Raw genomic sequence first — 13314 nt, 5'->3', positions numbered from 1 at the left:
AAGGAGTTCTGTTGGTAGTTTTTACACTACCCCGGTAGGCAGCTGAAAGGCACCACAGAACTTGTACTACCTGCTTTCTGGGCTGAGCTGGGGAACCGATGAATTTTGGACTCGGCTGGTGGCAAAATGTTCCAAACACACCCCATGCACAACTCCACCGGGGAAGGTGCCAGAAAGGAGTTCTCTTGGTAGTTTTTACAGTGCCCCGGTAGGCAGCTGAAAGGCGCCACAAAACTTGTTCTACCTGCTTTCTGGGCTGAGATGGGGAAGCGCTGAATTTTGGACTCGGCTGGTGGCAAAATGTTCCAAACACACCCCATGCACAACTCCACCGGGGAAGGTGCCAGAAAGGAGTTTTGTTGGTAGTTTTTACACTACCCCGGTAGGCAGCTGAAAGGCACCACAAAAGATGTTCTACCTGCTTTCTGGGCTGAGATGGGGAAGCGCTGAATTTTGGACTCGGCTGGTGACAAAATGTTCCAAACACACCCCATGCGCAACTCCACCGGGGAAGGTGCCAGAAAGGAGTTCTGTTGGTAGTTTTTACACTACCCCGGTAGGCAGCTGAAAGGCACCACAAAACTTGTACTACCTGCTTTCTGGGCTGAGCTGGGGAACCGATGAATTTTGGACTCGGCTGGTGGCAAAATGTTCCAAACACACCCCATGCACAACTCCACCGGGGAAGGTGCCAGAAAGGAGTTCTCTTGGTAGTTTTTACAGTGCCCCGGTAGGCAGCTGAAAGGCGCCACAAAACTTGTTCTACCTGCTTTCTGGGCTGAGATGGGGAACCGCTGAATTTTGGACTCGGCTGGTGACAAAATGTTCCAAACACACCCCATGCACAACTCCACCGGGGAAGGTGCCAGAAAGGAGTTCTCTTGGTAGTTTTTACAGTACCCCGGTAGGCAGCTGAAAGGCACCACAAAAGATGTTCTACCTGCTTTCTGGGCTGAGCTGGGGAACCGCTGAATTTTGGACTCAGCTGGTGGCAAAATTGTCCAAACACACCCCATGCACAACTCCACCGGGGAAGGTGCCAGAAAGGAGTTCTCTTGGTAGTTTTTACAGTACCCCGGTAGGCAGCTGAAAGGCGCCACAAAAGTTGTTCTACCTGCTTTCTGGGCTGAGATGGGGAAGCGCTGAATTTTGGACTCGGCTGGTGGCAAAATGTTCCAAACACACCCCATGCACAACTCCACCAGGGAAGGTGCCAGAAAGGAATTCTGTTGGTAGTTTTTACAGTACCCCGGTAGGCAGCTGAAAGGCGCCACAAAACTTGTTCTACCTGCTTTCTGGGCTGAGATGGGGAAGCGCTGAATTTTGGACTCGGCTGGTGGCAAAATGTTCCAAACACCCCCCATGCACAACTCCACCGGGGAAGGTGCCAGAAAGGAGTTCTGTTGGTAGTTTTTACACTACCCCGGTAGGCAGCTGAAAGGCACCACAAAAGATGTTCTACCTGCTTTCTGGGCTGAGATGGGGAAGCGCTGAATTTTGGACTCGGCTGGTGACAAAATGTTCCAAACACACCCCATGCACAACTCCACCGGGGAAGGTGCCAGAAAGGAATTCTGTTGGTAGTTTTTACAGTACCCCGGTAGGCAGCTGAAAGGCGCCACAAAAGTTGTTCTACCTGCTTTCTGGGCTGAGCTGGGCAACCGCTGAATTTTGGACTCGGCTGGTGACAAAATGTTCCAAACACACTATATGCACAACTCCACCGGGGAAGGTGCCAGAAAGGAGTTCTGTTGGTAGTTTTTACAGTACCCCGGTAGGCAGCTGAAAGGCACCACAAAACTTGTTCTACCTGCTTTCTGGGCTGAGATGGGGAAGCACTGAATTTTGGACTCGGCTGGTGACAAAATGTTCCAAACACACCCCATGCACAACTCCACCGGGGAAGGTGCCAGAAAGGAGTTCTCTTGGTAGTTTTTACAGTACCCCGGTAGGCAGCTGAAAGGCACCACAAAACTTGTTCTACCTGCTTTCTGGGCTGAGACGGGGAACCGCTGAATTTTGGACTCGGCTGGTGACAAAATGTTCCAAACACACCCCATGCACAACTCCACCGGGGAAGGTGCCAGAAAGGAGTTCTGTTGGTAGTTTTTACAGTACCCCGGTAGGCAGCTGAAAGGCGCCACAAAACTTGTTCTACCTGCTTTCTGGGCTGAGATGGGGAAGCGCTGAATTTTGGACTCGGCTGGTGACAAAATGTTCCAAACACACCCCATGCACAACTCCACCGGGGAAGGTGCCAGAAAGGAGTTCTCTTGGTAGTTTTTACTGTGCCCCGGTAGGCAGCTGAAAGGCGCCACAAAAGTTGTTCTACCTGCTTTCTGGGCTGAGCTGGGGAACCGCTGAATTTTGGACTCGGCTGGTGACAAAATGTTCCAAACACACCCCATGCACAAATCCACCGGGGAAGGTGCCAGAAAGGAATTCTCTTGGTAGTTTTTACTGTGCCCCGGTAGGCAGCTGAAAGGCGCCACAAAACTTGTTCTACCTGCTTTCTGGGCTGAGATGGGGAAGCGCTGAATTTTGGACTCGGCTGGACACAAAATGTTCCAAACACACCCCATGCACAACTCCACCGGGGAAGGTGCCAGAAAGGAATTCTCTTGGTAGTTTTTACAGTACCCAGGTAGGCAGCTGAAAGGCGCCACAAAAGTTGTTCTAACTTCTTTCTGGGCTGAGATGGGGAACCGCTGAATTTTGGACTCGGCTGGTGACAAAATGTTCCAAACACACCCCATGCACAACTCCACCGGGGAAGGTGCCAGAAAGGAGTTCTCTTGGTAGTTTTTACAGTGCCCCGGTAGGCAGCTGAAAGGCGCCACAAAACTTGTTCTACCTGCTTTCTGGGCTGAGATGGGGAAGCGCTGAATTTTGGACTCGGCTGGTGGCAAAATGTTCCAAACACACCCCATGCACAACTCCACCGGGGAAGGTGCCAGAAAGGAGTTCTCTTGGTAGTTTTTACAGTACCCCGGTAGGCAGCTGAAAGGCACCACAAAAGATGTTCTACCTGCTTTCTGGGCTGAGCTGGGGAACCGCTGAATTTTGGACTCGGCTGGTGGCAAAATGTTCCAAACACACCCCATGCACAACTCCACCGGGGAAGGTGCCAGAAAGGAGTTCTCTTGGTAGTTTTTACAGTGCCCCGGTAGGCAGCTGAAAGGCGCCACAAAACTTGTTCTACCTGCTTTCTGGGCTGAGATGGGGAAGCGCTGAATTTTGGACTCGGCTGGTGGCAAAATGTTCCAAACACACCCCATGCACAACTCCACCGGGGAAGGTGCCAGAAAGGAGTTCTGTTGGTAGTTTTTACACTACCCCGGTAGGCAGCTGAAAGGCACCACAAAAGATGTTCTACCTGCTTTCTGGGCTGAGATGGGGAAGCGCTGAATTTTGGACTCGGCTGGTGACAAAATGTTCCAAACACACCCCATGCACAACTCCACCGGGGAAGGTGCCAGAAAGGAATTCTCTTGGTAGTTTTTACAGTACCCAGGTAGGCAGCTGAAAGGCGCCACAAAAGTTGTTCTACCTGCTTTCTGGGCTGAGATGGGGAAGCGCTGAATTTTGGACTCGGCTGGTGACAAAATGTTCCAAACACACCCCATGCACAACTCCACCGGGGAAGGTGCCAGAAAGGAATTCTGTTGGTAGTTTTTACAATACCCCGGTAGGCAGCTGAAAGGCGCCACAAAAGATGTTCTACCTGCTTTCTGGGCTGAGCTGGGGAACCGCTGAATTTTGGACTCGGCTGGTGACAAAATGTTCCAAACACACCCCATGCACAACTCCACCGGGGAAGGTGCCAGAAAGGAGTTCTCTTGGTAGTTTTTACAGTGCCCCGGTAGGCAGCTGAAAGGCGCCACAAAACTCGTTCTACCTGCTTTCTGGGCTGAGACGGGGAAGCGCTGAATTTTGGACTCGGCTGGTGACAAAATGTTCCAAACACACCCCATGCACAACTCCACCGGGGAAGGTGCCAGAAAGGAGTTCTCTTGGTAGTTTTTACAGTACCCCGGTAGGCAGCTGAAAGGCGCCACAAAAGTTGTTCTAACTTCTTTCTGGGCTGAGATGGGGAAGCGCAGAATTTTGGACTCGGCTGGTGACAAAATGTTCCAAACACACCCCATGCACAACTCCACCGGGGAAGGTGCCAGAAAGGAGTTCTCTTGGTAGTTTTTACAGTACCCCGGTAGGCAGCTGAAAGGCACCACAAAAGATGTTCTACCTGCTTTCTGGGCTGAGATGGGGAACCGCTGAATTTTGGACTCGGCTGGTGACAAAATTGTCCAAACACACCATATGCACAACTCCACTGGGGAAGGTGCCAGAAAGGAGTTCTCTTGGTAGTTTTTACAGTACCCCGGTAGGCAGCTGAAAGGCGCCACAAAAGTTGTTCTACCTGCTTTCTGGGCTGAGATGGGGAACCGCTGAATTTTGGACTCGGCTGGTGACAAAATGTTCCAAACACACCCCATGAACAACTCCACCGGGGAAGGTGCCAGAAAGGAGTTCTGTTGGTAGTTTTTACAGTGCCCCGGTAGGCAGCTGAAAGGCGCCACAAAACTTGTTCTACCTGCTTTCTGGGCTGAGATGGGGAACCGCTGAATTTTGGACTCGGCTGGTGACAAAATGTTCCAAACACACCCCATGCACAACTCCACCGGGGAAGGTGCCAGAAAGGAGTTCTCTTGGTAGTTTTTACAGTACCCCGGTAGGCAGCTGAAAGGCACCACAAAAGTTGTTCTACCTGCTTTCTGGGCTGAGATGGGGAAGCGCTGAATTTTGGACTCGGCTGGTGACAAAATTGTCCAAACATACCCCATGCACAACTCCACCGGGGAAGGTGCCAGAAAGGAGTTCTCTTGGTAGTTTTTACAGTACCCCGGTAGGCAGCTGAAAGGCACCACAAAAGATGTTCTACCTGCTTTCTGGGCTGAGATGGGGAAGCGCTGAATTTTGGACTCGGCTGGTGACAAAATGTTCCAAACACACCCCATGCACAACTCCACCGGGGAAGGTGCCAGAAAGGAGTTCTCTTGGTAGTTTTTACAGTACCCCGGTAGGCAGCTGAAAGGTGCCACAAAACTTGTTCTACCTGCTTTCTGGGCTGAGATGGGGAACCGCTGAATTTTGGACTCGGCTGGTGACAAAATGTTCCAAACACACCCCATGCACAACTCCACCGGGGAAGGTGCCAGAAAGGAGTTCTCTTGGTAGTTTTTACAGTACCCCGGTAGGCAGCTGAAAGGCGCCACAAAAGTTGTTCTACCTGCTTTCTGGGCTGAGATGGGGAAGCGCTGAATTTTGGACTCGGCTGGTGACAAAATGTTCCAAACACACCCCATGCACAACTCCACCGGGGAAGGTGCCAGAAAGGAGTTCTCTTGGTAGTTTTTACAGTACCCCGGTAGGCAGCTGAAAGGCGCCACAAAAGTTGTTCTACCTGCTTTCTGGGCTGAGATGGGGAAGCGCTGAATTTTGGACTCGGCTGGTGACAAAATGTTCCAAACACACCCCATGCACAACTCCACCGGGGAAGGTGCCAGAAAGGAATTCTCTTGGTAGTTTTTACACTACCCCGGTAGGCAGCTGAAAGGCGCCAGAAAACTTGTTCTACCTGCTTTCTGGGCTGAGATGGGGAAGCGCTGAATTTTGGACTCGGCTGGTGACAAAATGTTCCAAACACACCCCATGCACAACTCCACCGGGGAAGGTGCCAGAAAGGAGTTCTCTTGGTAGTTTTTACAGTACCCCGGTAGGCAGCTGAAAGGCGCCACAAAACTTGTTCTACCTGCTTTCTGGGCTGAGATGGGGAACCGCTGAATTTTGGACTCGGCTGGTGACAAAATGTTCCAAACACACCCCATGCACAACTCCACCGGGGAAGGGGCCAGAAAGGAATTCTGTTGGTAGTTTTTACAGTGCCCCGGTAGGCAGCTGAAAGGCGCCACAAAACTTGTTCTACCTGCTTTCTGGGCTGAGACGGGGAAGCGCTGAATTTTGGACTCGGCTGGTGACAAAATGTTCCAAACACACCCCATGCACAACTCCACCGGGGAAGGTGCCAGAAAGGAGTTCTGTTGGTAGTTTTTACAGTACCCCGGTAGGAAGCTGAAAGGTGCCACAAAAGTTGTTCTAACTTCTTTCTGGGCTGAGATGGGGAAGCGCTGAATTTTGGACTCGGCTGGTGACAAAATGTTCCAAACACACCCCATGCACAACTCCACCGGGGAAGGTGCCAGAAAGGAATTCTCTTGGTAGTTTTTACAGTACCCCGGTAGGCAGCTGAAAGGCGCCACAAAACTAGTTCTACCTGCTTTCTGGGCTGAGATGGGGAAGCGCTGAATTTTGGACTCGGCTGGTGACAAAATGTTCCAAACACACCCCATGCACAACTCCACCGGGGAAGGTGCCAGAAAGGAATTCTCTTGGTAGTTTTAACAGTACCCCGGTAGGCAGCTGAAAGGCACCACAAAAGATGTTCTACCTGCTTTCTGGGCTGAGATGGGGAACCGCTGAATTTTGGACTCGGCTGGTGACAAAATGTTCCAAACACACCCCATGCACAACTCCACCGGGGAAGGTGCCAGAAAGGAGTTCTCTTGGTAGTTTTTACAGTACCCCGGTAGGCAGCTGAAAGGCAATACAAAAGATGTTCTACCTGCTTTCTGGGCTGAGATGGGGAAGCGCTGAATTTTGGACTCGGCTGGTGACAAAATGTTCCAAACACACCCCATGCACAACTCCACCGGGGAAGGTGCCAGAAAGGAGTTCTCTTGGTAGTTTTTACAGTGCCCCGGTAGGCAGCTGAAAGGCGCCACAAAAGATGTTCTACCTGCTTTCTGGGCTGAGACGGGGAAGCGCTGAATTTTGGACTCGGCTGGTGACAAAATGTTCCAAACACACCCCATGCACAACTCCACCGGGGAAGGTGCCAGAAAGGAGTTCTGTTGGTAGTTTTTACAGTACCCCGGTAGGCAGCTGAAAGGCGCCACAAAACTTGTTCTACCTGCTTTCTGGGCTGAGATGGGGAAGCGCTGAATTTTGGACTCGGCTGGTGACAAAATGTTCCAAACACACCCCATGCACAACTCCACCGGGGAAGGTGCCAGAAAGGAATTCTCTTGGTAGTTTTTACACTACCCCGGTAGGCAGCTGAAAGGCGCCACAAAACTTGTTCTACCTGGTTTCTGGGCTGAGATGGGGAAGCGCTGAATTTTGGACTCGGCTGGTGACAAAATGTTCCAAACACACCCCATGCACAACTCCACCGGGGAAGGTGCCAGAAAGGAGTTCTCTTGGTAGTTTTTACAGTACCCCGGTAGGCAGCTGAAAGGCGCCACAAAACTTGTTCTACCTGCTTTCTGGGCTGAGATGGGGAAGCGCTGAATTTTGGACTCGGCTGGTGACAAAATGTTCCAAACACACCCCATGCACAACTCCACCGGGGAAGGGGCCAGAAAGGAATTCTGTTGGTAGTTTTTACAGTACCCCGGTAGGCAGCTGAAAGGCACCACAAAAGATGTTCTACCGGCTTTCTGGGCTGAGATGGGGAAGCGCTGAATTTTGGACTCGGCTGGTGACAAAATGTTCCAAACACACCCCATGCACAACTCCACCGGGGAAGGTGCCAGAAAGGAGTTCTCTTGGTAGTTTTTACAGTGCCCCGGTAGGCAGCTGAAAGGCGCCACAAAACTTGTTCTACCTGCTTTCTGGGCTGAGACGGGGAAGCGCTGAATTTTGGACTCGGCTGGTGACAAAATGTTCCAAACACACCCCATGCACAACTCCACCGGGGAAGGTGCCAGAAAGGAGTTCTCTTGGTAGTTTTTACAGTACCCCGGTAGGCAGCTGAAAGGCGCCACAAAAGATGTTCTACCTGCTTTCTGGGCTGAGATGGGGAAGCGCTGAATTTTGGACTCGGCTGGTGGCAAAATGTTCCAAACACACCCCATGCACAACTCCACCGGGGAAGGTGCCAGAAAGGAGTTTTGTTGGTAGTTTTTACACTACCCCGGTAGGCAGCTGAAAGGCACCACAAAAGATGTTCTACCTGCTTTCTGGGCTGAGATGGGGAACCGCTGAATTTTGGACTCGGCTGGTGGCAAAATGTTCCATACACACCCCATGCACAACTCCACCGGGGAAGGTGCCAGAAAGGAGTTCTCTTGGTAGTTTTTACAGTACCCCGGTAGGCAGCTGAAAGGCGCCACAAAAGATGTTCTACCTGCTTTCTGGGCTGAGATGGGGAAGCGCTGAATTTTGGACTCGGCTGGTGACAAAATGTTCCAAACACACCCCATGCACAACTCCACCGGGGAAGGTGCCAGAAAGGAATTCTCTTGGTAGTTTTTACAGTACCCCGGTAGGCAGCTGAAAGGCACCACAAAAGATGTTCTACCTGCTTTCTGGGCTGAGATGGGGAACCGCTGAATTTTGGACTCGGCTGGTGACAAAATTGTCCAAACACACCATATGCACAACTCCACCGGGGAAGGTGCCAGAAAGGAGTTCTCTTGGTAGTTTTTACAGTACCCCGGTAGGCAGCTGAAAGGCGCCACAAAACTTGTTCTACCTGCTTTCTGGGCTGAGATGGGGAAGCGCTGAATTTTGGACTCGGCTGGTGACAAAATGTTCCAAACACACCCCATGCACAACTCCACCGGGGAAGGGGCCAGAAAGGAATTCTGTTGGTAGTTTTTACAGTACCCCGGTAGGCAGCTGAAAGGCACCACAAAATATGTTCTACCGGCTTTCTGGGCTGAGATGGGGAAGCGCTGAATTTTGGACTCGGCTGGTGACAAAATGTTCCAAACACACCCCATGCACAACTCCACCGGGGAAGGTGCCAGAAAGGAGTTCTCTTGGTAGTTTTTACAGTGCCCCGGTAGGCAGCTGAAAGGCGCCACAAAACTTGTTCTACCTGCTTTCTGGGCTGAGACGGGGAAGCGCTGAATTTTGGACTCGGCTGGTGACAAAATGTTCCAAACACACCCCATGCACAACTCCACCGGGGAAGGTGCCAGAAAGGAGTTCTCTTGGTAGTTTTTACAGTACCCCGGTAGGCAGCTGAAAGGCGCCACAAAAGATGTTCTACCTGCTTTCTGGGCTGAGATGGGGAAGCGCTGAATTTTGGACTCGGCTGGTGGCAAAATGTTCCAAACACACCCCATGCACAACTCCACCGGGGAAGGTGCCAGAAAGGAGTTTTGTTGGTAGTTTTTACACTACCCCGGTAGGCAGCTGAAAGGCACCACAAAAGATGTTCTACCTGCTTTCTGGGCTGAGATGGGGAACCGCTGAATTTTGGACTCGGCTGGTGGCAAAATGTTCCATACACACCCCATGCACAACTCCACCGGGGAAGGTGCCAGAAAGGAGTTCTCTTGGTAGTTTTTACAGTACCCCGGTAGGCAGCTGAAAGGCGCCACAAAAGATGTTCTACCTGCTTTCTGGGCTGAGATGGGGAAGCGCTGAATTTTGGACTCGGCTGGTGACAAAATGTTCCAAACACACCCCATGCACAACTCCACCGGGGAAGGTGCCAGAAAGGAATTCTCTTGGTAGTTTTTACAGTACCCCGGTAGGCAGCTGAAAGGCACCACAAAAGATGTTCTACCTGCTTTCTGGGCTGAGATGGGGAACCGCTGAATTTTGGACTCGGCTGGTGACAAAATTGTCCAAACACACCATATGCACAACTCCACCGGGGAAGGTGCCAGAAAGGAGTTCTCTTGGAAGTTTTTACAGTACCCCGGTAGGCAGCTGAAAGGCGCTACAAAACTTGTTCTACCTGCTTTCTGGGCTGAGATGGGGAAGCGCTGAATTTTGGACTCGGCTGGTGACAAAATGTTCCAAACACACCCCATGCACAACTCCACCGGGGAAGGTGCCAGAAAGGAGTTCTCTTGGTAGTTTTTACAGTACCCCGGTAGGCAGCTGAAAGGCGCCACAAAAGTTGTTCTACCTGCTTTCTGGGCTGAGATGGGGAAGCGCTGAATTTTGGACTCGGCTGGTGACAAAATGTTCCAAACACACCCCATGCACAACTCCACCGGGGAAGGTGCCAGAAAGGAGTTCTCTTGGTAGTTTTTACAGTACCCCGGTAGGCAGCTGAAAGGCGCCACAAAACTTGTTCTACCTGCTTTCTGGGCCGAGATGGGGAAGCGCTGAATTTTGGACTCGGCTGGTGACAAAATGTTCCAAACACACCCCATGCACAACTCCACCGGGGAAGGTGCCAGAAAGGAATTCTGTTGGTAGTTTTTACAATACCCCGGTAGGCAGCTGAAAGGCACCACAAAAGATGTTCTACCTGCTTTCTGGGCTGAGATGGGGAAGCGCTGAATTTTGGACTCAGCTGGTGGCAAAATGTTCCAAACACACCCCATGCACAACTCCACCGGGGAAGGTGCCAGAAAGGAATTCTCTTGGTAGTTTTTACAGTACCCCGGTAGGCAGCTGAAAGGCGCCACAAAACTAGTTCTACCTGCTTTCTGGGCTGAGATGGGGAAGCGCTGAATTTTGGACTCGGCTGGTGACAAAATGTTCCAAACACACCCCATGCACAACTCCACCGGGGAAGGTGCCAGAAAGGAATTCTCTTGGTAGTTTTTACAGTACCCAGGTAGGCAGCTGAAAGGCGCCACAAAACATGTTCTACCTGCTTTCTGGGCTGAGATGGGGAAGCGCTGAATTTTGGACTCGGCTGGTGACAAAATGTTCCAAACACACCCCATGCACAACTCCACCGGGGAAGGTGCCAGAAAGGAGTTCTCTTGGTAGTTTTTACAGTACCCCGGTAGGCAGCTGAAACGCGCCACAAAAGATGTTCTACCTGCTTTCTGGGCTGAGATGGGGAAGCGCTGAATTTTGGACTCGGCTGGTGACAAAATGTTCCAAACACACCCCATGCACAACTCCACCGGGGAAGGTGCCAGAAAGGAATTCTCTTGGTAGTTTTTACAGTACCCCGGTAGGCAGCTGAAAGGCACCACAAAAGATGTTCTACCTGCTTTCTGGGCTGAGATGGGGAACCGCTGAATTTTGGACTCGGCTGGTGGCAATATGTTCCATACACACCCCATGCACAACTCCACCGGGGAAGGTGCCAGAAAGGAGTTCTCTTGGTAGTTTTTACAGTACCCCGGTAGGCAGCTGAAAGGCGCCACAAAAGATGTTCTACCTGCTTTCTGGGCTGAGATGGGGAAGCGCTGAATTTTGGACTCGGCTGGTGACAAAATGTTCCAAACACACCCCATGCACAACTCCACCGGGGAAGGTGCCAGAAAGGAATTCTCTTGGTAGTTTTTACAGTACCCCGGTAGGCAGCTGAAAGGCACCACAAAAGATGTTCTACCTGCTTTCTGGGCTGAGATGGGGAACCGCTGAATTTTGGACTCGGCTGGTGACAAAATTGTCCAAACACACCATATGCACAACTCCACCGGGGAAGGTGCCAGAAAGGAGTTCTCTTGGTAGTTTTTACAGTACCCCGGTAGGCAGCTGAAAGGCGCTACAAAACTTGTTCTACCTGCTTTCTGGGCTGAGATGGGGAAGCGCTGAATTTTGGACTCGGCTGGTGACAAAATGTTCCAAACACACCCCATGCACAACTCCACCGGGGAAGGTGCCAGAAAGGAGTTCTCTTGGTAGTTTTTACAGTACCCCGGTAGGCAGCTGAAAGGCACCGCAAAAGATGTTCTACCTGCTTTCTGGGCTGAGATGGGGAAGCGCTGAATTTTGGACTCGGCTGGTGACAAAATGTTCCAAACACACCCCATGCACAACTCCACCGGGGAAGGTGCCAGAAAGGAGTTCTCTTGGTAGTTTTTACAGTACCCCGGTAGGCAGCTGAAAGGCGCCACAAAACTTGTTCTACCTGCTTTCTGGGCTGAGATGGGGAAGCGCTGAATTTTGGACTCGGCTGGTGACAAAATGTTCCAAACACACCCCATGCACAACTCCACCGGGGAAGGTGCCAGAAAGGAATTCTGTTGGTAGTTTTTACAGTACCCCGGTAGGCAGCTGAAAGGCACCACAAAAGATGTTCTACCTGCTTTCTGGGCTGAGATGGGGAAGCGCTGAATTTTGGACTCGGCTGGTGGCAAAATGTAACAAACACACCCCATGCACAACTCCACCGGGGAAGGTGCCAGAAAGGAATTCTCTTGGTAGTTTTTACAGTACCCCGGTAGGCAGCTGAAAGGCGCCACAAAAGTTGTTCTACCTGCTTTCTGGGCTGAGATGGGGAACCGCTGAATTTTGGACTCGGCTGGTGACAAAATGTTCCAAACACACCCCATGCACAACTCCACCGGGGAAGGTGCCAGAAAGGAATTCTCTTGGTAGTTTTTACAGTACCCAGGTAGGCAGCTGAAAGGCGCCACAAAACTTGTTCTACCTGCTTTCTGGGCTGAGATGGGGAAGCGCTGAATTTTGGACTCGGCTGGTGACAAAATGTTCCAAACACACCCCATGCACAACTCCACCGGGGAAGGTGCTAGAAAGGAGTTCTCTTGGTAGTTTTAACAGTACCCCGGTAGGCAGCTGAAAGGCACCACAAAAGATGTTCTACCTGCTTTCTGGGCTGAGATGGGGAACCGCTGAATTTTGGACTCGGCTGGTGGCAAAATGTTCCAAACACACCCCATACACAACTCCACCGGGGAAGGTGCCAGAAAGGAGTTCTGTTGGTAGTTTTTACTGTACCCCGGTAGGCAGCTGAAAGGCGCCACAAAACTCGTTCTACCTGCTTTCTGGGCTGAGATGGGGAAGCGCTGAATTTTGGACTCGGCTGGTGACAAAATGTTCCAAACACACCCCATGCACAACTCCACCGGGGAAGGTGCCAGAAAGGAGTTCTCTTGGTAGTTTTTACAGTACCCCGGTAGGCAGCTGAAAGGCGCCACAAAAGATGTTCTACCTGCTTTCTGGGCTGAGATGGGGAAGCGCTGAATTTTGGACTCGGCTGGTGACAAAATGTTCCAAACACACCCCATGCACAACTCCACCGGGGAAGGTGCCAGAAAGGAGTTCTCTTGGTAGTTTTTACAGTACCCCGGTAGGCAGCTGAAAGGCGCCACAAAAGTTGTTCTACCTGCTTTCTGGGCTGAGATGGGGAAGCGCTGAATTTTGGACTCGGCTGGTGACAAAATGTTCCAAACACACCCCATGCACAACTCCACCGGGGAAGGTGCCAGAAAGGAATTCTCTTGGTAGTTTTTACAGTACCCCGGCAGGCAGCTGAAAGGCACCACAAAAGATGTTCTACCTGCTTTCTGGGCTGAGATG

This window comes from Falco cherrug, chromosome W (genome assembly GCF_023634085.1).
Source record: "Falco cherrug isolate bFalChe1 chromosome W, bFalChe1.pri, whole genome shotgun sequence".
NCBI classification, from domain to species: Eukaryota; Metazoa; Chordata; class Aves; order Falconiformes; family Falconidae; genus Falco; species Falco cherrug.
The sequence above is the reverse complement of the archived record's forward strand: the minus strand, read 5'-3'. Positions refer to the sequence as shown.